The sequence below is a fragment of the Toxorhynchites rutilus genome, chromosome 2, assembly GCF_029784135.1.
Source record: "Toxorhynchites rutilus septentrionalis strain SRP chromosome 2, ASM2978413v1, whole genome shotgun sequence".
NCBI lineage: Eukaryota > Metazoa > Arthropoda > Insecta > Diptera > Culicidae > Toxorhynchites > Toxorhynchites rutilus.
Window position 1 is genome coordinate 234,271,378 of NC_073745.1, and position 23,655 is coordinate 234,295,032.

Here is a 23,655-nt window from a genome sequence, read left to right on the forward strand (position 1 = left end):
TTCTATATTATCTCCTGAAAGAATTTGAGTTTTTCATATGAGAAAGGTATTTTATGACTTTAAGGGGATGAATCAAAAAGTAAATCCTTCTTTTAATATTTTTACTGGAAAGTTTCTTCGATTTTATAACAGATGCCGTAACTTGATTTTTATTCCAGTGAATCAAATTTCCAGACATTCGTTGGAAAGCTACTGTCATTGCGCGTCTTTTTCAGTATATGTCAAAAAGTTGAAGCGTAAACAACATATTTTTTGCCACTTCGAATGTTTCGAATTTCGTACCAACGAGAGTGTTTTTGCGGGGAGTGTTACTTCATTACTTTAATATGAAAAGAAAGGCTGCGGAATGTCATCGCATTTTGGTGGAAGTTTATGATGACCATGATGACCATGCTGAGCGAACGTGTCAGACGGGGTTTGCACACTGATGGTATGAACCTATATTTTGAAACTCTCGGAAGTGCGTAGATAAAGTGCTTTACTTTATCTACGTTGTAACAGGATGAAAGTATTTGTGTTTTGAGAACGCAAGAAAATAGACTCAAATAAAATCATAACGTGTTTCTAAAGTTTATGTGACGCCCATTCGGGAATATCACCATTTTCAGATAATTTGTTTTAATATTCCTGTTATTATCCTGGACCCGAATATCTCTGTCGTCATTATTTTTCAGCTCGCTTTTAAAATTTTCTAATATGAAAATGCTTGGGTGTGGGATGAAAGGGATTGACGGATTTCGCGCCAACTCGTCTATGGGATTAGCATGACCCTCTCAGAACTTAATGAAACTTTCTGGGCGTGAAGACCTCACTTAATTAAGCAACTTGGCATACTTAGTTTTCCGAAAATTGATCTAGACTAACATATGAAAAGGGCTAAATACTTTTGGTCATTGTTTAATAATTTTTTCCACTCGAAAATGGTCCTACAAAAAAGTGGTAATTTTGACTTGGAAGACGAAGAAATTCAAAAAAACAAAAAAATATTTTAAAAGTAAAAAAATATATTTTTTTTTTGACTCGATTAAATACAGTGAAAAGAAAGCGGAGACTGTATACAGTCGAGTCCGTCCTGTCGGTATTATAAATTACAGACTGTATCGATACATGTAAAGCGTTTTCATTATTCAATTATTTATAACATTTAAGTTTAGTAGATTTACATTTAAAAATGATGTATTCGGTATTTTTGATAAAAACGGGGCACCTAAACCCAAAAAAATAAACAAAGTGATATAACATATTTTTTAAAGTTTTTGTTGAGTGAATAACAAATCAGGCATTCGAAAATGCGCTTTGTTCTCTACAATGAAGGAACATTTAAATGCTGAAGATAATTTGTGAAGGACAATATAATTTTTGGAAATTTTATCATAAAATTTGTCAAGATCAAAGTTCTGCTTGACAATTATCATTGTTATCACCTTATGTTCTTGAGAGTTTTTTTTTTCACAACGATTTGCAACTGGTGGCATCTGGCAGGGATTATTTGTTTCACCTTTTTATCTCATTAATTATAATTCCTGCAATCTATATGAACAGGGTTTTTTTTATTAATGACACCTTGAATATTTAGAAATTCAGGATACTTACAAATATTCAGGAAAATGTGTAATGTTTTTATGAAATGTTTTTAACGTTGATAACTATGTTTGCTGTCAACGGATGTTGATGATACCATTCGAATTGAAAATTTTCTGAGAATTGTTTGATATGTTATACATAACAATTCGTTAATCCAAAAATGAATTAAACTAACATTTCAGTCTTTATCTAACTGTGCTTTCTTTACCGAGGAACAAGTGAATAGAATAGATAGAAGAAGATATAGGAGTGCGTTTCATCACAATACAATCCATTTCCAGTTTCGAACAAAGATCAATTTCACTAGCGCAAACATCAAATGGACTAACAGCACTTGTCACTATGTAATTGTAGAACACATGGGAATTTAATTTTCCGAATTTTCCCTTTTTCCTTCAGAGTTTTCCGAAAATTTTCAATTGTCATGTTCGGTTGGAATATTTTTGGTTGAAATATCTGTAATATTCTTATGGGACCCCCTCTCCATTCCAGAGGAGGGAGGGGTGTCATACCATTATGGAAACATTTCTCATACTCAAAAACCCTCACATCCCAAATTGTGTTTGATTATTTCTCGAGTTATGCAGAAGTTTGTGTTACATTTGTATGACAGCCCACCCTTAAAGCGAGAGGAGTGTCTAACTACCATAGAAACATTTATTGCATTCTAAAACCCCAATATGCCTAATTTGGTTCCATTTGCTTGATTAGTTCTCGAGTTATGCAAGAATTTGTGTTTCACTCGTATGGGAGGGGCTGCCATACGAGTGAAACACAAATTAGGGAGAGGGCTGGAGAGTCCAACCATCATAGAAACATTTATCGCACCCTAAAACCTCCACATGCCAAATTTGGTTTCGTTCGCTTGATTCAGTCCCGAGTAATGTAGAAATTTGCGTTTCATTTGTATGGCAGCGCCCCCTTAGAGAGGGGGGTGGAGAGTCTAACCATCATAGAAACATTTATTGTACCCTAAAACCTCCATATGCCTAATTTGGTTCCATTTGCTTAATTAGTTCTCGAGTTATGCAGAAATTTGTGTTTCATTTGTATGGCGATATTTCAACCAAATTAAGAAAGATAGAAGTCTATCACGTCCTGAGAGAATCTGGATAAATTTATTTTTTCCATGTGAGAAAGGTGTTTTATGACTTTAAGGGGATGAATGAAAAATCAAATTCCTTTCTTATATTCAAAAAACGAAAAATACATGCAAAAAAATGAGTAAGAAATATATTTTTTTAAACTCGATTATATACAGGATTCGATTATATACAGTGAAAAGAAATCCAAAACTGTATACAGGTCGGACTCGATTATATATAATCGCAATGGCACTTTCAACGTTGATTTTCGAATCTAATACATAATCGAATCACAGAAAAGCTATTTTTCTATTAATCTTTGACATTGTAAAATTGCAATGTAAAAATTGTTTTCTTGAGATTCGATTATGTATAGGATTTGAAAATAATTGTTGGAACAAAATGGTCGACTATATATAATTGAGTCCGCAAAGGGGTATTGCAAATTAACCCCTTCTTCAAAATTTTTATATCTCGACATCTAGCGTGGTTCGGTATCCCTTTTTTTGTCACTTGGTCGAAGAAGAAGCAAAATAAGAGTAAAAAGCCAATTCTCAAGTCCAACACCACTATAAGCGGCTACTTGGTTCCAAAACTATAACTAACAAAATGAAGGTCTGTAAATGCACGTTTCGAGAAATTCACGTTACGTTAGGTGCAGCGAAAGTCAATTGTTGGTATTAGCTCATGATATCCTGCGTAAAACGTATTTAATTTCGCATAAAAGTCGTCCACACGAATTTCGCACACTTAGGCTCATATGAAAAAATTGCAATATGAACCCAAAATGATATCACACAAGTGGCTTTTCTCATTCATTATTTTCTTATCGGCTAACCGCAAAATTACTACTTGCTTGTGCTCTCCACTCACTTTGGGAAGAGGACCTCCCATCGTCCCCCCGCACAGAATAATCACTTTTCATAACTTCATTACACCACTCGTCCAGTTTTCGGCCCAAGAGACGCCGGGCAACAAAAAAATGGCCCATCATTTCTCATAAGAGTAAAATGGAAATTGCGATTGCTTTTGCGTACAACATCTCGAACTACCGACACCAAAGTGAACCGAAGGTGAAAAATGATAGCCGATTTCGGTAAGTAATTGATGTAATTTTTCATCGATCGCCAGTTTCGCATTATTCTCGATTATTCCTATCCCATTTATGCGCGCTGTTTTCGGAATACGCTTCGGAGTCACTGCCCTCGAAAACAGCTCACCGGTTTTTCGTTTAGGCTGTAATAAAATTAATTTTATGCTCATCGCATCCCATTCGGTCGAGTGTACTTGAGAGCAACCAAAAAGTGCATTCAATTCCCGCCGTTCAATCGATATACGGCACTGCAAGTTCAAATCGCCTTCGGTTAATCAAATTAGTTGGTATGTTCAGCATACATATATTAGTTATCCTGGTCAGGAAAAAAACACCGCTCCAAGGAACGCATTATTAAAATGAGGAAGCTCATTGAAAACAGGATATATGGTAGCCAGACGTTCAAATGCGTTCGGACATTAATCTTTGTTTTTTATGGGTGACGTTCAGTTTGCTCATATTGACCATAGGACAGGTTCGTAGATTCACCGAGTAATTCTCCGTACAAAATGAAAAGCCCTTCGAAGTATCGCTTGTCGATGATGCAATCATGAGAAAATAAAATATCCAATGAAAGCATACTCCCCACTGAGACTGCCAATAATGACTTCATCTAATTCCGAAAAAAAAAAGAAATCCCAAACAAATTAACTTGTCAGTCATTAATCAAGCTTCGGCATTGGAATTGGACAATAAAATGTTCCCCATAAATTCGTCGTTTCCATTTTGCCGAAGTAGGGGGTGAACTATTACCGAACAAGAAGCGGACACAATCTCTCCCACCAAAAAATACTGCGTCGTCATTCCCCAAAACGATGTTTTTCCACGTACGGTCCGTAGTTTCCGTACGGATCATGAAAGAACGAACAGAAGACGATAAAAAAAAACAAGAAAACATGTTTGCTATTCGTCTTGCAAATGGGTTTAGTGTAATCGCCGAATAAAAGTCGTCCCTTCCTCCCGCGGTCACCCCAATCTCCGAACATTGACCGAACCCCAAATAAAAACCAATCAATTTCGAATTTTCTGATCATTATCGGAACCGCCATGCAAACGATCCTTGATTGGGTAGGAAGGAGAGTAATAAAGGCAAACCATTCGGCCAATCCGTCCTTTGCTATTTTTATTTTCACCGCGGGAGGAGAAAAGAAAGCACTGAGCCTAGGGATCGATGGCGGCGTATGTGAGCGAGAGAGGATATGTGCCGAAGAGATTAGTGGGCATGTAGGTTGTCCTTCCGGTTGCGGGGGATTCAATATCCCTCGATTTGTTTAAGATATGCATCGCGCTGGAAGTGGACATGATTAAAAGAGGGAATACATGCTGTTCGAAGGATTAGCGCGGCAAATTTTCTGGAATTTAATGTGTATTATATTCGTTCTTAGTTTTCATCACGGGTATTAAGGTGGAGTTGTTTTTACTGTGACATTGCATGAGATATCCTTTATTAGGAAGTTGATTTATCCTCGTCCCTACATGTGATATTGATTGCTGACTTTTTTTGTGCCTCGTGAAGAAAAATACCACATTTGTTAGTACATATTGGGATTATATAGGAATCCCTAATTGAAATAAAATATTGGGATGTGTATCCAGCTTCGAAAAGTTCCCACCATATTAACGTAAGTGTTTCTTTTATTTTTTGCTTCATTTGTGCATTGCAGCTGTGGAAGTTCACAAAATATCGTAGGCACTGGAAATGATGAACCTTGATGTCATGCTACTAAAACTGAAAGAGAAAAACGTCATCAGTTGTCGGGGCATAATATTTACGTCCCTCCAGTGGTAGATGTATCCCGTCTGATGTGGGTAGTGGGGGCAAATTGGTCATGGGGGGCAAAGTGGTCACCTGTTTGTTTGGTAGTATAACTATTGACTATAGATGCCGTATTTGAAGAATTTAATGACTTTTGAGTCACCCTGTACTTCAGTAGAGCTGTCGCATGTCAAAATACGAATAAAAACAGAAATTACTCTCTCGATAGCCATTCGGCCGTAGTTCTGTGCGCATGGTATCTAAGGAATTTCTCGTGAAATTTAGTTTATTCAATCTGATACGTTGGACAAATCATCAGTTTGGACGACTGTTCACATAAAGGGTGTGTCACATCAAATTGCATCACGGAAAAAACGCTGTAGAAATTTAATTTTTAGGAATTATATCTTCAGCTTTCGCTTATAATCAGATAAGAGTGTATAGATCACGTTGGCCATGCTTCACTGTCAATTTTTCGTAAATTTGGAAAAATGTTGTCGAATGAAAAAGAGCGTCGTGAATTAATCCTGTGCACTCATTTCGAGAATCCGAAGTTGTCACATCGGGATATCGGTAAGATGCTGGGAATCGTCCAATCCACGGTCAGCAGAGTACTAAAACGATACTTCGAGAACCTAACCATCGACCGGAAGGTGAAGAACGGCAAAAATGGATGCTCCGTCAGTGAAAAAGATCACAAGCGCGCAGTTAAGCAGTTTAGACGTGATCCGAGAAGTTCGGTCCGGGATGTCGCCAATAAGCTGAATTTTTCAAGTTCATTCGTCCAGCGGACCAAGCAGTGGGAGGGCCTGCGTACATACAAGGTTCAGAAGGCTCCTAACCGCGACGAAAGACAAAACATGGTGGGGAAGACGCGAGCCCGGAAGCTGTACACCGAAATGCTGACGAAGCCGCATTGCCTGGTAATGGACGACGAAACCTACGTCAAAGCGGACTTTCGTCAGCTGCCGGGCCTGTTGTTCTTCTCCGCAGAGGACAAATTCAGCGTTCCGGAGGAGATTCGCAAGCAGAAACTATCCAAGTTTGCCAAATAGTACATGGTGTGGCAAGCGATCTGCTCTTGCGGAAAGCGGAGCGCCCCCTTCGTGATGACCGGCACGGTAAACGGGCAGGTTTACCTTAAGGAGTGCCTACAGAAGCGCTTACTACCACTATTGAAGCAGCACGAGGGCCCGACCATCTTCTGGCCGGATCTCGCTTCGTGCCACTATTCAAAGGACGTGTTGGAGTGGTACGATGCCAACGGGGTCACCTTCGTGCCAAAGGAAATGAACCCGACCAACGCGCCGGAGCTTCGCCCAATAGAGAAATATTGGGCGATTATGAAGCAGGCCCTCCGGAAGAACCCAAAAGTTGTCAAATCTGAGGCGGACTTCAGGAGAAAATGGATTTCTGTTCAAAAAAAACTACAACCTGACGTTGTACAGAACCTTATGGACGGGGTAAAGAGGAAGGTGCGAGCATACGGGCTTGGGCTCGAAGTATGAATAAAAAGAAAATGCCAAAAGTTGTTTATTGGTTTTTATTTTACTGTCTAAAATTTTCAAAAGGATCGGTCTACTGGGCGAATTTTTACAGCGTTTTTTCCGTGATGCAATTTGATGTGACACACCCTTTATTCTAGGAGAGGTGAACAGATATTTCGTTTAATCTCAGCGATTAATTAGCATAGAAGTTATTTTCATGTTTGGGGGCAAAGTGGTCATAGGTGAAAAACAACTTACAATGTTCTGTTTACTAAAGCTGATATATTTCATCACATTCTGCTCTTGAAGATGATTCTTTTGTGGCTTTGACCCTGGATAAATATGCCACTTCAACTAAACTAAGCCTGATTATACGGAACGTTATATGTTTCTTACTACGCTTTTGTATGCAAGAGAAAATTTAAATTGAGACTCTAGGTGAATAGGCCAAGCTTATTTCATGCATGTGCCTACTATAACAAATATGAATTAAACAAATTTGGACGAAAAAAACGAATAAATTTATCACATTTAGCTCGATATGGGCGGGTCACCACTTTACCTCCAAGCAAAAAAAAAAACGTTCGATTTTTCACCTTTTTTTTTTTCTAATGATGGAAAGTGTACTATTTTGAATTTTTATAGTAAAGCCGTTTGTTATCTTGAAGAACAATGAGTTGAACTATAATATTATTCGAGAAACGGGAATTAAATCAGAATGTGGGCGCTGGAAATGGGCATATTCCTTAGGGTGACCACTATGCCCCCACTTCCCCTAATGGCATTTTCATTTCAATCCGCAAACAGAAATACTATGATTTAAAAAAACTCCAGAGAAGTATCAATGTTTTACATTTAACCGAAATAATATAGCAACTGTGTAACCATATATTGTTACAATTCAGAATAAAGAAAGTTCTAGTAGGGATAATCTTTTTCATAGTTTATAAGGCTTATCACTCCATTACCTGTTAATGGTTAATAAAAATATGCGAAATAAAACAGTAAAATGTCACAAATGACGAGATACAAGATTAGACACTTTGTGACATTTTACTGTTTTATTTCGCATATTTTTAGTAACCATTATTTTTTGTTAAAATTTTTATATTTTCAATTTAATTTAATGATATGATTAACAAAATATATCGTCTAGTTACGGATAATTTAAAATGATTTAAATCATCAATTAAAATGAAATTTTACATCCCAGATATTGTGTTTCATTAACAGGCTTCAGATTTCGTTCCAGCATTCACACTTCAATTATAGTTTCCAATGCACATACAAGATTAGACACTTTGATTTTCAGGCACGGAGTCTGGAGTTAGAAGTAGGGGAAGACGGGGTAACATCGTCCCCCTAAGAAAACCAATTTTCAGTTAAAGGTCTCTTAGGATTTCTCCTATTTGTTGTGCTACATATCATTGAGTATATAATAATCTATTACTAAAAATTGTGTAACTGTTGATTGTATAACTTTTTTGGCGTTTTTTCATTAATTTTAGAAATGATAAAAAATACTTTTAATTTCGCTGGCAGGGTAAGAAGGACCACCCGCGGGGTAGACGGAGCGATACTATTTTCAAACAGTTTAGTCTAGTAAAAATAACAGGAACAGTGTTGTCTAAGGTACTAAATGTTTAGGGTTGTTCATAAACTACAAACAAACTTCTTAAAAGGCCATCTATATTCCAAGTGCAGAGTTTTCAAAAAAAAAATCGTGAAAAATTTACCAAATTATCGGACGATTATCTACGTGGGTCTAAAATCTGTTCACGTGATGTCTTAATGACCCCGAAGTAGGTATTTCTAGTTCCGATTCGATATGGTGCTTCGTTCAGCCAGCTCGAATGTCAGTTCCTTGACATCTCGCATTGGCGTAGATTCGATTCTCCAGCTGCAGCAAATGCTCCACCAGTTCTTGTTCCTGAGTAGTGGTAAAAACTGGATCAATGGATCCGAGCTTCATCGTCAGTGATTTATTGCCTTTAATTTGTTAGTGGTTCTTGGATTTACAAAACTGACTGATGCTGTTTTGATGGACATACCATTGTCCACTGTCGCTTCAGCCATATTCAGTTTATTCAACATACGTCGCATCCGCGATGGCTTCTTTATGTACTTTCGGGACATTTGTGTGTAAAGAGACGAGCAAATAGATGTTATTTTATTTGATATGAAAATCATTCAATATCACAATGTGTGGCGCTTTTACCTCGTCGAAAATGGTCCGTTTTTCCCCTCAGAGCACTTGTTGCATTATTTTGCACTTCACACACATTTTATATTATATTTTACACACCTTTTCACGCAGGCAGAATCGGAATAATCCACTGAAGGACTGGGATACTGGCAACTAACAGAATATACAGTTTTTGCTGGAGAAATCCTTATTTCGGTTACCTTGAAAAGTAGATCGCTTGCCACAACAGACGAAAACTTTGTTTTGTTTACAATTTTGATATTTCGTGCGCTCAAGTATTGCAAGGTGTTTCGAAATGACAAAAACATGCTATTAATGTTTCTTGCGTAGCATCTTCTTCAGTAGGAGCATTGTACCACTGCGACCATCAGTTTGATCTATTGTAGTGCACTCCAGTTTGCTATGTATGCAGTGTCAGTTCGTTCTATCACTCAGGGAAAAAGTGACCAGGACTTTGCAAATCCCCCACGAAGGTATGACTTCCTTTATGAAATTTCTTACCTGTTTTGGTTCAGCAGACCGAATCTCGTTAGGCATAAGCATGCCCTTTCTAAGAATTCGCAGTCTTCGCTGAATTAGTGTACTGCATTGACACAGTAAATGTCCCGAAGTCTCAGCTTCGAAATTGCAAAAACGACAGCATCTGCCAGTTTTCCGATTTTTTCAAGGTGATACCTGCTTGGACAGTGTCCGGTGAAAGACCGGTTAATGTACTCAAATCTGTCTTATTCAAGCTGAGTAGGTTGCGTGTTATTCTGTTACAAGGTGTAATGAATAATTTGGATTGTCTTGGTGTTGATAGAGCCCTCCAGTTGGCTTCAATCATTGATATTTCCGAAGTTTTGAGCACAGCTTTCATGCATGATGTGGATAATCCACAAAATGGCTCCGGGCCGACGAATTTAGTTGAAGATCCTAATCTTGTTAAGAGATCGGTTCTTTCATTACCTTCTATACCGCAGTGATCAGGCACCCAGTATAGGTTTTCTTGCGTAGTATATTTGCCAAAATACTGAGGATTTCTTATAAAACTAGAAGTGGTCCGTCTTACCTCGCCCGTCTTCCCTTAAACTCATCGCCTTTGATGATGAGTGGTTCAATGAATAGATATCGCACCGTAACTCAAGGAGCAGTTTCGAAAACTCTAAGAAGTTCCGTACAAGGCTAGTTTGCTTTTGTTTGGCGATAAAACGTTATTTAATATTTTTACTTCAAAGAAAAGAGCCAAAAACAGGGTTTGTTTTGCAGTGTTTTGGAGGATTTTCCGTGATTTTTAATTTTATTTATTTAATTCCTATGTGGGCGTTCTGTGGTCAGACGTGGTCAGACGGGAACATTCGATTTAATATGTACTTATTAGGTTTGTTGACCACGGAGACCTTGCTAAATGGTTTTTAATTTTTTTTTTCTGGAATTTTCAGGGAATTGTGGCTTGGAGTGATGTGTATCCCATTTTCATGTGATGTTTTTTCACAGAATCGCAGCGTTTCTACAGTCGTCTGGAGATTTCGATTTCGCTATTTCTTCTTCTGTTTTTTTGTCGAGTTTATAACATTTTACATTTTACGCCAGATTCCGGAGGTGCTTTCTTGTGTTGCATATAAATTTTTGAACACTATGTTCAAGTTCCTGAACTTGGATATTCACGAGTTTCAGTATTCAACTTCTTTGCAGAGCCCGGATACGATGTATGTGCTTTTACTACATATTTGCGTAATATACTGTGTGTGTTTGTAGTAAGTATTTGTAATATAATTTTAGGCTTTTGAGTACGATTTTGGCTATAGTTTTCTCATTCATGATTAATATTCATGTTTTTTCATTCATTATTGTATTTAAATTTGCTAGTACAATCTGTCAAATGTTTATCAATAAAAAAAATCACAATTTATCAAAACATTTCTTCCCATACAGTTACTAATGTGACAACGATCAGATGGCCGGAGTGCATTTATAATATTTTATTTAGTATCATAATTTTACTAATCAATTCCCTCACCAGAGACCATTTGCACAAAGTAATAGTACAGGGAAACTTCGATATAACGTACATTTCGCTTTTAAAATTGTACGTTATATCGAAGCATAATAAAGAACTCAGAAACATTGTTCATATTACTTCATTATGATGATGTTTGATGAAAAAATCAAACAAAAAGGCGAAGCCAACCTTTCTCATGATGTTGCCCTTTATACTGTTAATTGAGGGTAAATAGATAAAATGGCCGCTTGCATGTTAATAAAATCCTGTACCAGTCCCCTTCTTCCGATGTGCCACCGCCACAAAATGGTCGACTATTTATTTTTTGCAATCCCCTCACTATTGGTTTCAAAATATTCCGAAAAAAAGTTAGTAAGAAATAAAAATTGAAGAAATTTAACTTTTTGAATGGTTGCAATGTAGAGAAGTATACTAATGATACAGATAATTTACTAAAAACAAGAAAATAAAATAAAAAAAAAACTTTTTAAGTTAAACGGTTTAATGTACTAAAAGCTAGAAAATAGTTAGACAAGTAACAGTTAGTAGTTATTACATCCATTCCTCCATTAATCTAGGGCAATGATGAGACTAAAATAAAATCGTGGGGTATATGATGAAACAATTAACTATGGATGATGGAAATCCAACGTTTATTTCTTACCTAATTTTCTTTGGAATATTTTCATGATGTACTGTGTTCTATTAGTCAAATCATTTCATATGATACCGATATTGAGGGGATTGCAAAAAAATACACAGTCGACCATTCAGTGGCGGCGACCTTTTTGAATGTATGTTGTTTATTATATTTCGTATTCTCCAAGTCAAGTCATTCAGCCATTTTTTAGCGACGGCCAAATTGAATTTTTCAAGACCCTGGAATACGTAGTTTTATAATGACAGAAGTATTAAAGGTGTCCTCCAAATTTCAGATCAATCAGTCAACAAGAACGGGGTCAATTTTCCATTAATGTGGGACAACCCTACAAACATTCAAACATGCATACAAACAGATCAAGCTAAATGAAACCATTTAAAAATTACAATAAGTAATTAGTTTTTTGGGGACTGCAGCCATCTTGGATTTGGATTTTTTATGATCTGCTATGTTCTACTAGTCGAGAACCTTCATTTGATACCCATATTGATGAGGTTTTGCAAAAATATATATGGCGCCATTTTGTGGTGGCGGCCATTTTGATACTTATAATGAAGCGGATTTTCAAGATCATGCAATACGCAGTCTTATAATGACACCAGAGATAAAGATGTGATCCAAATTTCAGATGATTCGGTCAACAGGAAGGGGGTTAAATTTCTATTAATGTTCTATTAATGTAAATTTCTAACAGCGCTACAGACAAAGTTACAAAGTCCCAAACATACACCCAAACTAGCGTTGGCAGAAAACATGTCATCTTTGGCAGAAAAGATGCCATTTCCTGTGCATGAGAGTCAAATGTGTAAATAATGAGCTATTTTAAAAGCTAAAAAATGGTTTGTATGTATGCGAGTAGACATCTTTTTCTGTTTTCTTTTCTCTTTTCATTTGGGATTGTGCAAAAAAAAGTCCATACGACGTCAATGGGGATCGAACCAAGGCCGGCTGGAATGCAAATTTACTTTACACTACCGCGCTATCTTTATAGCTGCCAGCGCTATTATAAAGGAGCGTGATAATATTACACCTCATTATAAACTGAAGTTGGAAGGTGTTTTCTAAGACGATGAAGAAGAACATGAACGAGAACATGGGCCTGATCACGAACATCACTGCCACGAACGCTTTCACGTCACTTACACTTCACTTAATCTTTTTGTGTCTATCATCATTGACACATTGACATCACGGACAGTTGCGTGTAAAAATGAACTCCGTGAAGTGAAAGTGTTCATTCCCATTTATAAGAGACATGTTGGTTGCATAATGTCGGGTGTTTGAACGTTGTGTCGGTTGCATAATTTCGGACGTTTGAACGTTATGTAGGTAAAATTAATACAGCGTATGAGATAATTATCCTTTTAATTTATCGTATGTTTTAGAATGACATACCTCAATGATTAGTTTGCTGAATCAAATGCTGGCTCAAGGAGAGGAGGAATACTTGGTTGCTCGTGAATAATGTAGTTGTTGAACATATAGGAATGTAATTTTATGCTAGAGATAAAACATGACAATTATGTTTTATAATCGAAGTATATTGTATATCAGTATATTGGAGGGTCGAAGTATATCAGTATATTGGGGGGTCTCCGTAGCCACATTGGTTGCGCGTTCGCTTAGTAAGCGATCGATCGTGAGTTCAAAACTCAGGGCCCTCATTGACCATCTTTGTGTTGTTACAGAATAACTACGTCCACGCAACAATCATCAGCGATGGAGATCGATCCACGGTCGAAATAAGATCGATTCATCCATACAACTGCTCTGCTCTGCCAGACACATCGGGCTGCTGTTCTATAAATAACTCAACAATGATCAATCAACTGTCTCCGATGTCCGGTCTAACTGGATAATGGAAGAACAGAACGAAAACTCTTACGCCTATATGGCAACTGTGTAAATGTGTACCATATGCAATGGTATAGAAGGTGATACTCTAACGCCGAAAACATGGCAACTGTGTAATGTGCTAATTATAGATATGATAAACATGTGACATGTACACGATTGAAATTCGGCTCTGAGCTACTCCCATATGGGATTCTGAAGTTGAATACTATTTTCCTTCCCATTCTCGTGTAATTTGATACACGTGACATGAGGTTTAAATTATTTTACTGGTCAGCACTTTTTTAATATTCTTTTATTCAAAGTATGTCTTCAAAACAATATCGTTGAAAATATCTGTAACCTAAGAAGTTATAACTATCGTCCTGATTCTGGTCTGGTCCGCCAATTGTGAATGTGTGAATTACAAAAACTAGCCCTGCATGTTGGAAAAACTTTACAGTTATTATTTTATATTAAAAATATCAACAACTCAATATTATACATAATCAATCATAATGATCGTATTTGGGCCAGTGGCCTCCATTGGCATTTTATGGTATTGCCTCTCTCTCAGTTTAATCCTAAAAATAGAAACAAAAAATTTCTGATCATTCAGGACGATCGGAAGTAGAACTTCACCATGTTTCAATTGGCCTACGGGAGCTACATTTTTAATCCCTAATTACATTCCACAGCGCATTTACCGAATTCAAATAAACAAATTTACGTCCTCTGGATACGTCTCAATTTCGTTCTAAAAAGGCCACCAGGCGGATAAATTGCTGTTTGTTTGTCTTTTGTTTCTTAAACAAGACAAGACAATATTCAAAATGTTAGCAAAAAAGCTAAATAAATACGAAATCAAACTTACTCCATTCCGCGTGACTAGCTTTCACCATCTAAAACACAAGTGACAAATATACCTGTTTTTCTCCGTGACATGACAGTATCGTGGCATAATAACACCGAGTTCATCAAAGCTGTCACGACGGATGAACTCTCCTGGATTCTACACACACGGTGACAGCCGTAATAAGATTGTATACAATTCACTTCGTTTTCACAGTAAAGTGACGTTCGTGATCAGGCCCTATATCTTTCTCTGTCTGGGCCGTGTATTTGGCAAACTGTACGAAAAGCTTTCATATGCTTTCATTTAAATGTGTCTCCTGTTTCGCTTCCTCATATTGGCTCTAGCATATATATTATACAAATGATGTATATATACATGTATATACATGTATGTTATCTTTCAGCTCATTTAATGTAATAAATCGGGATGCCAGAACATGTGCTAAAAATTAAATTTGGGTGTACAAACGGGTCAAGCTAGATAAAACCGTTTAATGAATAAGTGCAAATCATAATTATATTACGTTTATCGAGAGAAAAAAGGTTTTTTTTATGATTCGATTATCCGGAGTGAAAAAAAATTAATACTCCGGATAAATGTAACTTCGAGAGCAAAAAACTCAAATAGTGTAATGCATCGAGATACGGAAACTTAAACATTGACGCGGATAACATCAACTACCGGCAAACCTTTTATTGTGCGGGGGATAGGTCCGCACAAAAAAAATCTCTTGCTATAGCATAGGACGATCAGTACCATTTCAAATTAATTAGAAGGCATTGATGTATGTTATGTATCACAGAATTCCACAAATCATGTTATATTTGTTCAAAATTTATAAATTTCTTCATTGTGCCGCGATTCAAAATCGGGCGCTTTTTAGTCATGGTTTGAATTCCGGACACTTTTTGTCAGCAACATTTCTTTGAGAGAAATTAGTTGTTGATTTCTGTAAAGTTTATTATTTTTATTGTTATGATATTACTAGCTGACCCGGCAAACGTTGTTCTGCCATATAAATTGATTCTAGTGAATATTTTGGTTGTTAAATAAACAAGTAACTAATGTATCGTAAGTGTTTTTAAATGTTTTCACGATCTATAAAATTAATCGAATGTGATCAATAAAATAGAACGAACGAAACGATTTGAACGAAAGTGTGATGCAGAGCAATTCAGAAATAGGGCTTGTAACATACTCTTATGTAATTCTTGCAATAGAAAAAAAAATAATCGTGAACTTTTGATCCATCCGGATTTAGAATATTCTTCTGGATGTGTTTTTTATCCCGGTTTTTTTGACGTAGGACTACGTCTAACTGGAAGATATAGGGGGTGAAATGGAAATCTAGGCACTGAACAAGTAGGAAAAAATGCAAGATTTGGAACGCTTATAACTCGAGCATTTCTCAATAGATCGCAAAGGTTTTTGCATCAATTGATAGGAAATATATCTACGCATCTATCATAACGAATAACATTTCATTTTTCTTGAGATAAATAATTGAATAATTGTGAAATATCAAGCATTGTCAAAATGCACTATGTGCCCATTTTTGATTGGTCCATTTTGTGCTCCTCAAATCGTACCGACCAAAACGGGCAACCAGAGCAGCAGCGAAATAGAATGAAGCACGATTGGGAAGGAAAAAGAAAAAAAATGAACGAAACATTGGTCGCAGTCTCACACATGCGTAACTCTCGAGCCAGCCAGTCAGCTTAAAAATCCCCGCTCCGCTGCCGTAACGATCATTCTTTGTGTGGACACCGACTGGACAACATCGTTGCTGGACGAGCTGGACGGCGAGGGATCGAGTGCCTTTCTCAAGGCAAGAGGGCGGAGGTGGTAGCGCTGTAGTAGAGTAATAGAGTAGAGTAGAGTTTTCAAAGGGCCTTTCTCAAGGCTAGAGACGAATGAACTGCAAAAGTTTAAAGTCTCTATAATACAATACCTTCCTTCCTTCCGTAACGATCATTCTCATTCAAACCGTACACCACATCAGTTCGCATCACAACACATCAACAAACCAACCCAAGCAGCCATGTCTGGACATGGCAAAGGAGGAAAAGTGAAGGGAAAGGCAAAATCCCGCTCGAACCGTGTTGGTCTGGAGTTTCCCGCAAGGGTAGCTAGGCCGAGCGCGTTAGTACCAGTGCACCAGTCCACCTAGCCGGCGTTATATAGTTTCGGCCGCCGAAGTGATCGAGTTAGCTGGCAAAGCTGCTCGCGACGATAAGAAAACCCGCATTCGGAACAGAACACATTCGGTTCGGTGGACATCAAGACAACAGGCAGTTGCAGCGAGTGGCGAGTGGCAAACGCAATCGCAAAACGGCATCAGGTAGCAGAAGAAAAAAGTTTGTTCTTTATACAAACTGCTTTGGTGGCAAATCCAGAACAAGGCGGCATCGAGGGCGTTCGAAATGGTTTTTTTTCAAAACCACGAGTACTAAGTTTTCTAAATTGGAACCATTCCATAAAACAAGGCGCTTTTCAGGGCCATTAAACCTTCCAAAAAAGAGTTTAGGAAATACAGTTCAATGCTTTCTAAAACAATATCCAAAATAATAATAAAACACAAATTGATTTTTTCATAATTTGTTTGCCAGGATATGATGAGTATGTGAATTTGGCAGTTGTTCTGAGCTTATTGATTTTCACCAATTCTTAAATTGCTTCTAGATTGAAAGTACAGTAATTTACACTTATCTCGACATTTAGCTAATTGGACGGACATGTAATGCGACATATTTAGTTGGAAATTTTTGTAAACATAGAGTTCGGGGTCCAAATCATGACCCCACATTGAAAGTCGACACTGTACCACTATCATCGCAAATGTTCAATTACAGGTTAAAATTACCTCCAATCCGATACTGAGTGGTGGTAATGCTACGTGCCATTGAATGTAATTTACTGTAAAATATGTCACAAGCTGGATGGGAAGAAATTTACCAACTGTGAAAGCTGTGGCGAGTGGCAAATGCAATCGCTAAACATAAAGGTTTTTACCGAACAAGATGGGGATATCGAGTGATAACAAAACAATAAACTCTTTAGATTGAAGATAATTTTGTGATCCTGAAAAGGACCCTTTTTAGCCTGCATGTGAATCCAACGAGCGAACAAATCGTAATGAATGTATTTTTTTGCCATCGCTCCCTTTTAACGCTCATTCGTTCGTCTCGTTGGACTCGCCCCTCTGGCTGAGTCTGCCGATTTTTCTCTATCCTGTGAGTGTGTACCGCTAAAGTATAAAACACGCGGACCCCAAAAAAATAACTTATTTTCTTTCAAACCGTAAACCCGTGTGGTGGTACGGCATCGGTATCGTGGACGTAACAAAGGAGGACAAGTTAAGGGAAAGGCAAAGTCTCACTCGAACCGTGCAGGTCTCCAGTTCCCTGTTGGTCGCATTCACTGATTGCTCCGCAAGGGTAACTAGACCGAACGGATTGGTGCCGGAGCACCAGTATACCTAACAGCGATTATAGACTTTCGGCCGTCGGAGTGCTCGAGTTGGCTTGCAAAGCTGCTCACGACAATTAGAAAACCCGCATCAAGAACAGAGCAGGTTCGGTTCGGCGCTCATCAAGGCAACAATTAGTTTCAGTGAGTGGCAAAGTGTTTCTCCGGCACGTCGCATTAAATGTAATTTACTGAACAACATGTCACAAGCTGGATGGGAAGAAATTTTCCAACTGTGAAAGCTGTGGCGAGTGGCAAACGCAATAGCTAAACAGGAAGGTTTAACCGAACAAGATGGAAATATCGAGTGATAACAAAAACACAACACCAAAGGTTCTTTTCAGAACCATCAACATATTCATAAAGAGTAAACAGTAAACTAATCCATTTTTCAGGTAGATAGGTAGGTATTCACGTAGAAGAAAATAAAACAATATATTTAAAATATATATTTAACAAAAGCTGTCCCCTTTGTATAGTCCTACGTCACTCCGGTTATGTCCCCGACATTACCCACCCGTCTTTTTCCTCACATTTTTTATGTTTTTTGTTTTGATTTTTGACATTTTGTTGTCAAAAATCCGTCCTGGTTCTTGAGCATTACTGTACAACTAAAAGGCCTTCTCCTTCCCATTCTGTATTGCTCTATGAGGCTAAGAGATCGTTTATAAATTAACACGGGCTCTGGATATTTTTTTTTGGAAAAAATTGCAAGTAGTCCTAACATAAAAAAATACAAAGCATATTTTGAAAATGTGAAAAAAATTGGCAACAGAACAAAATTTTATACCACAAGATAGGTGCGATCTTGATTCCGAGTTTTCGATGGTAGAATTCTCTCTTGCTCTCCTTTCATGTAACAATTCTGCTCCGGTATCGGATAGTATTAAGTTCAACTTGCAGAAAAATCTCCCTGATGTGGCGAAACATCGCTTGTTGAACTTATTCAATCGGTTTCTGGAGCATAATATTGTTCCAGATGATTGGAGACAAGTACGAGTTATAGCTATTCAAAAACCCGGAAAACCCGCGTCCGACTTCAATTCGTACCGCCCAATAGCAATGCTGTCTTGTATACGGAAATTGTTGGAGAAAATTATCTTGTTTCGCCTTGATCGATGGGTTGAAACGAATGGCCTACTCTCAGATACACAATATGGGTTCCGCAGGGGCAAGGGGACGAATGATTGTCTTGCGTTGCTTTCTTCAGAAATTCAAATGGCTTACGCCGAAAAAAAACAAATGGCTTCAGTATTCTTGGACATAAAGGGGGCCTTTGATTATGTTTCAATAGAGGTTTTGTCAGACAAATTACACTCTCGGGGTCTGCCGCCTCTATTGAATAATATGTTATATAACTTGCTTTGTGAGAAACATTTGAACTTTTCTCACGGAGATTCGGCATTAAGTCGGGTCTCTTACATGGAACTCCCCCAGGGCTTATGTTTAAGCCCCCTTTTGTACAACTTCTACGTAAGCGACATTGAAAATTGCCTTACACAAAATTGCAGCCTAAGACAACTTGCAGATTATGGAGTGGTGTCTGTCGTAGGATCAAACGAATCCGACCTGCAAGAATCCTTACAAGATACTTTGAACAATTTTTCAACCTGGGCCATTGGGCTAGGGATCGAATTCTCCACGGAGAAAACAGAGATGGTGGTTTTTTCTAGGAAGCATGAACCAGCAAAACCAAAGCTTCAACTTTTGGGTAAACCGATCACTCATGCTATGTCATTCAAGTATCTTGGGGTTGGTTCGACTCTAAATGTACTTGGGGGGCCCATATTAGGTATCTGAGTAAAAAATGTTAACAAAGAATAAACTTTCTCCGTACAATTACCGGCACCTGGTGGGGAGCCCATCCCGAAGATCTTATAATGTTGTATCGAACAACTATTCTCTCAGTGATGGAGTATGGCAGTTTCTGTTTTCAATCAGCTGCCAAAACACACCTCATTAAACTCGAGCGAATTCAGTATCTTTGTCTCCGTATCGCGTTGGGATGTATGCCCTCAACGCATACCATGAGTCTCGAGGTTTTGGCAGGCCTACTCCCACTAAAAGATCGCTTCAATTTATTATTTCTTCGGTTCCTCATCCGGTGTAAGGTAATGAACCCATTGGTGATCGGAAATTTTGAGCAGCTGATCGAGCTAAATTTTCATTCTGGATTCATGAGCTCATATCATGAATTCATCTCCATGCAGATTAATCCTTCTTCGTATATTCCCAACCGTGTTTGTTTTCCTGACTACATCAATTCCTCCGTGCATTTTGATCTGTCCATGAAGCAGGATATCCATGGAACATCAGACTATCTTCGATCGAGGATCGTTCCAACGATCTTCGATGCAAAGTATGGGGATATCAATTGTGATAATATGTACTTTACTGATGGGTCCTCTATGAATGAGTCCACAGGATTTGGAGTGTGCAACGAATTTTTTAGCACCTCACACAGTCTTCAGAATCCTTGCTCAGTGTATATTGCTGAATTGGCAGCTATACACTGGGCGCTGGACAGCGTCGCCTCACGACCTGTTGAACACTATTACATTGTAACGGATAGCTCTGTCTTAGCTCTGTCGAAGCTATCCGTTCAGTGAGGCCGGAAAAGCACTCGCCGTACTTCCTTGAGAGAATACGAGAAATTTTGAGTGCTTTATCCAGACGCTGTTATGTCATTACCTTTGTCTGGGTCTCTTCACATTGCTCAATTCTGGGTAATGAGAGGGCTGACTCATTAGCAAAGGTAGGTGCAATTGAAGGCGATATTTATCAGCGTCAAATCGCCTTCAATGAATGTTATTCTTTAGTCCGCAAAAATACCATAGTTAACTGGCAACGCAAATGGAACGAAGATGAATTGGGCCGGTGGCTCCACTCGATTATCCCTAAGGTTAGCCTCATACCATGGTTCAAAAGTCTGGACTTGAGTCGGAACTTTATTCGCACCTTCTCCCGACTCATGTCCAATCACTGTTCGTTAGATGCGCTACTCTTTCGTATTAATCTTGCCGACAACAATCTTTGTGTTTGTGGCCAAGGTTACCACGACATCGAGCACGTTGTTTGGTCGTGCGAGCTGTATCTTGTCTCCAGATCGAATTTAGTAGTCACCCTTCGGGCCCGAGGAAGGCAGCCCATGATGCCGGTGAGAGACGTGTTGGCTCGGTTAGACCTTGATTACATGTCCCAAATATATGTATTTCTTAAAGCTATCGATCTTCGTGTGTGATTGTCCTTATACCCTTAGTTTTTCCTTTTCCTTTTCCTTTGTGAGAGATCGGATCCCTTCTTAAGAATAAGATGAAATGTAAATACATATTAGATATAAGATAGGTTTAAGAATTGAGTGTGATGAGTGTGAGTGTGATCATTGTCAACATATACTCATATCCCCTCCTTTTCCTGAAGAAAATATGTCACCCTTCTAAACTCGAGTCGACCGCGAGTAATCGGTTTCCTATATTATTAACATTAGAATTAAGGAAAAATGTATATATACTAGTAACAATACAGTAAGGAGTTCGGCTCCTTTAAACCTATGTAACTGAGCCTGTAAAAATAAACGATTTAAATAAAAAAAAAGAACAAAATTTTATATTTCATGGAGTTTTTTCTTCTTCTTTTCTACCGCGTTTATTTTTTCGTCCAAAATATTCGAATTGGATTTATCAAATGTAAATGTCTAACTTCAACAATTATAGTAAAGTATTCATTCGTTGACAAATGAGCTAAAACTATTTTTATGGGTATTTATTTTTCTTTCTTCGGAATTTTTTATCATCCAGGTAAATGTTCTATCCGGATATCTTGTAAATATTCTAGAATCTAGCTGTTTGCTCAAACTGTTGGAATTTTACCAATTTACTTTTGTTATAATTCAATAGCTAACTGTTATTGTATAAAAAAACAAATGAATAATAAACAAAATTCTAAAAGAATTTGTTGTTTTTTTTGGTTTGATATCGAAGTGTAAGTAGTATTCTAGACACAGATGTGACAGTTCTACTTGCGTGCTAGTTGCACTACTCTGAATTCACCCCACACTCAATTCATTCGGGAAAGAAGCAGAATATTGTTTTCGCTATACTTACATTCGTGTCGGATAAATTCAAAAACATTCGGGGGATGGAATTCGGGTGAATGTATTCCGGTTAACTGTCTTTCTTGTAAATATAACACAATCATTTTAATATCGATCCAAGATCGCCCAATGTTAATGTTGGATTCTCCAATGATCGAAATATATTTTTATGGAAAAATGGTCTTTGCTTCACTGTACCTTCTCTGTAAAAGCAATTATGGTGCGGCATATTTTGCAAGAAACGGACACAGCTACGTGAAAATTGCGTTATTTTATACCCACCCACACCCGTTTAACGAATCGGAGAAAAGTTGACAAAATTCCTTACCATCCTTCACGATTTTCTGTCTCGAACACTCCTAAATGAGAGACGCTTGTCACCCTCATTCGGCTGCAAGGAACACGATTGCCTGAATCATCAATTTTTAAACAGGGCAACGGGCAGGATGCAGGATGATGGTGGGTGGGTGGACTGAGTATTTAAACGTTGTCGTCTGCCGCGCGTCTTCCGGAGCTGATGATCGTGACCTACCTCGCTGTATTTAATTACGAGTAAATCCCATCCTCCGGCGGCAGAACCGATGATGGTGGAGCCGAGGTGGGACGGTTGGTGAGGTGAGAGATGTCGAGTTGGTGTTTTATATAATGAAATTGAAGGTCACTGTGTCTGGCGGCGTTCGTTGGAGAAGTGGAAGAGGAAGAAAATACTCTCGCTAATGACGGCGTCTCGGCTGAGATGATTTCACCGATGATGACACTTTGGTGATGGTGTAGATTGGTGAAACTAGAGTAGACGGAAATGAGATTCAATGATTTGGGTCGGAGAAAGTGAATGGAATAAGGAATATACATACACATACCCTGCAATCCGATGTTGAGATCAATATTTTTTTTGTAAGTACAGGTAATCTTCGATATAACGTACATTTCACTTTCAAAATTGTACGTTGTATCGAATTGTACGTTATATCGAAGCATAATAAAGTACTCACAAACGTAGTCTATAATACTTTATTGTGTTGCTTTTTTAGTAAAGTTAATGGATAACTTCAATCAGAAGATGAAGCCAGCCTTTCTCATGATGTTTCCCTTCGTACTGTTGAATAAAACTTGATTCATTTAGAATCCGGATTCACAAAACCAGGTGTATTTCGGGATTGATTGAAGGTACAAAACTTGTTTTAGCATCACAATACAGATATTCCATTGTTCTATTAGAAAAAAAATATTGAAAAAAATTTTTCTTTACACTTTGGAAATGTGTACGTTATATCGAGGTAAAATGTACGTTATATCGAGTGACGTTATATCGAGGGTACGTTATAACGAGGGTACGTTATATCGAAGTTTCCCTGTAAATAGTGCAATTGATATTTTTTCGAATCATGATTCGTTATTATTTCAAATATTTCAGTCCGTGAAGTAACACGTACAACACTGTGTAAAATAAAAATCTGAAAAGTGAGCATGCAATGAAAAATAGAAGATTTTGAAAGCTTTTAACTCGAGATATTTGCATCAGTCGAATGGAAATATTTCTACGCACCCATTA